Source organism: Setaria italica, chromosome III, assembly GCF_000263155.2.
Source record: "Setaria italica strain Yugu1 chromosome III, Setaria_italica_v2.0, whole genome shotgun sequence".
NCBI classification, from domain to species: Eukaryota; Viridiplantae; Streptophyta; class Magnoliopsida; order Poales; family Poaceae; genus Setaria; species Setaria italica.
The window spans coordinates 19932810-19935936 of record NC_028452.1 but is presented as its reverse complement, the minus strand read 5'-3'; positions in this window follow the sequence as shown (position 1 = coordinate 19935936).

The following is a 3127-nucleotide window of genomic DNA, read 5'->3' as shown; positions in this document are numbered from 1 at the left end:
AACAACATGGTACAATACAACAACATGAAGATCCAAATACACATATTTAAATTAAAGTCCCAAACACTGCATAAGTTGTTCAACTTCAAGACCGTGATCATCTCACGAGGATGTCCTCAACTGGGCGGCACCGCACTTCGTCATGAAAGAGGTTAGATGCTACGGAAAAGGGGACACGGTCACGATGTCCGTATCCACTCTTTCTCGTAGAATCGAACCTCCTTCTTGACATACGTTGCTACTCGGCGGAGAACATCCTCGCCGAGGCGAACACGGTATACAAGTTCAACAAGTAGCAGAAGTCATCTATGTACAAAAATTCTTTCCTTACCACTACAGAAGTTGTTGAACTTGAAGACCGTGTTCATTTCGCGAGGATGTCCTCAGCTAGGCGGCACCGCACTTCGTCATGAAAGAGGTTAGATGCTACGGAAAAGGGGACACGGTCACGATGTCCGTATCCACTCTTTCTCATAGAATCGAACCTCCTTCTTGACATACGTTGCTACTCGGCGGAGAACATTCTCGCCGAAATGAACACGGTATGCAAGTTTAACAAGTATATGGATTTAAAAAACCATATTAAATTTGATAAGATAAACCGTCTAGACAAGGTAGCATCATTTTTAAACCACTGAAATAATGCATACTATATATGACACATCAATCTCCCTCACATTCTAGCTCAAAATACCTCTCCATTTTTCTACTTCATCATCACATTGTAGCAAATAATCTTTCCATCTCCAAAGCATAAATCAAAGCATAACACGAGGATGAAGTAGCAAACCTTCGCAGCACTTGTTGGCTGAGTCAAATTCCCACAAAAATGAGGGAAAAAACTTCGGGCAGCACCTCCCTTGCTTGGGCACCACCGGAGAGTAGGTGAAGCTCAGCTCTCTATCAATGTGCTGGACTGCTCGGGCTGGAGGAAGAAGAAAGTCTCTGTCTCGGGATATAGTGGGGGATGAGTTTTTATCCCGGTTAAAAACTCCAACCGAGACAAAAGGAAACACCTTTTGTCCCGGTTGGAAGTTAGTCCCGGTTGGATCCTCCAACCGGGATAAAAGAGTCCCGCCACCGACGCCCCCCCCCCTAGCCGTTGCAACCGGGACTAAAGGGGGGCCTTTAGTCCCGGTTGCAATTACCAACCGGGACTAATGCTCCCCTCCAAATTCCCGCTCCCCCGCGCACCCCCTTTTGTCCCGGGCCACTTTTAAACCGGGATAAAAGGGGGTGGATCGAAAGTCACTTCTCTACTAGTGTCACTAATCCACTGACGGATTGTACTTAGCAGCGGCGAGATGCTTGATGAGAGATATTTTTTTTGGGAGGGGGGGGGCACGACAGCCCCGGTGCCTCGAACCCTAGCTCCGCGTTGGGGCTGAAGCCGACCTCCTCATCCTCCTCCCTCCCTCCCTTCCCTCCCTCTCTTCCTTTGCTACTTTGTTGTGGTTTCCTGGCCAGCGGCTATGCTTCGGCAGGGGCGGTTCCTGGCTAGGGAGGGTTGGCGGGCCCCGAATCTGCGGCTTCCGCGGGCGGATCCGGCGTTCCCACCGACGAATCTGCGTGGGGGCCTAGGCGCGGTGGGGGGCTCTGCTTAGTGGCGGTGGCTGGTGGCAGCGTTGGGTGTGCCCCCACGTCACCTCCTCTGGCGGCACGGGCATCCTCGCCGCGCCACCAGTTGGGCTCACCCGCCGCTCCCACTTCCCCTTGCCGCCACCTGGTTGACGGCTGGCAGCGGTGTCGGGTGGCACGGGCGCCTCCCTCTACACGTGTTTTTCCCGCCGCACCCCCTCCCCCTCGTCGCCGCCCACCCAGCGGTAGGGCATGATTCACCAAGGTGCGGGCTTTCATCTAGCTTTGGCACGGCCTGGCTCGACACGGGCGGGCCTGTCATGGGCCCAGCAATGGTGCGTCTACCTCCGGTCCTTCTGCCCCGGCCGGATCCACTTTTGCTCGGCCCGAGCAGCTCTCCGACGGTCTGGTTTGGTGCCTGCCCCTGCAGCGACCCGAGCGATCCACCGCCACGCCCCTACATTCCCTTACCCCTCCCATCCCTCCTCCTCGGGGTTGTTGGTGGGCAAGGCCTCTGGGCCGTCGTCGCCACCTCCAATGGCCGCCTTCAGGCCTCCCCCTTCCGGTCATACTTTGGTCGCTTCCATGGTCGCTATCCTCATCGGTGGTCCCCTCGGGGCCCGTCCTTGCTGGTCTCTTGCTCGAGAGCGACTTGGGGCCTTGACCCATATCGTCGGATGCTCGCCGCGAACCCTAACAGGTGGCCGCCACCACGCACCCCTCCCCCACTCCTCCCCTGGTCGCGCTCCTCCTCCCCTCACCCCCATCACGCACCCCACCACACCCAAGTCGCGCTCTATTCTCCCCAAGGTCGCTTTTTCTCACCAGCGTGAGCTCCTCTGGTAGGCCTGCCTGCTCCCCATTCAGTCGCTTCTTGGTTGCTCCATGGTTGTTTTTCAGTCGTCATGACAGCGGTCCCTCTCTGCTGTGCCTATGGTTGTTCCTCGTCCTCGTCGTCGTGGATTTTTTGCTGCCATCCCATCACATTTTCCAGGATTCGGTGGTCAACCGTGTAGGGTTGGTTGTGGGAGCCTTTGGCAAAATCCTGGTCGGGCATTCGCCGAGGCCAACAATGGTTGCGTCCTTTGACGTAGCTCACCTCGCTGGGGGCATTGTTGTGACCTCCAAATCCATTAGTTTTTGCCAGGTGCTCTGCTCCCCAGGGGACGGACGGATGATAGAGGCGTCGGCGTCGCTTCCTCCCTAGAGGCATCATCTTGCGTGACCTCTCGCTCTACCGCCACAGGCTTCGAGTTGTTAGGCAGTCGGTGATGTGCGTGTGTCCTTGGTGTGTTTCTCTCCTGCAAGTATCGGTCTTCTTAGATCGTGTATGGAGTGGTGCTGGTACCATGGTTTTCTTCTCTATTGTTGTGTCTGCGCTTTGACTCTTCTTCTCGACGAAAAACGGTGGTACGCACGTGAAGAAAATGTCGGACGTCGTGCATGAACCTGCGGGGGACAGCGCGATGTGCCTGGCTACCATTCGTCTGCTCCCAATGCTGGCATGGGTACCCGCCACAGCAGCTGGAGTCGGAGTCATCGAAAAGGT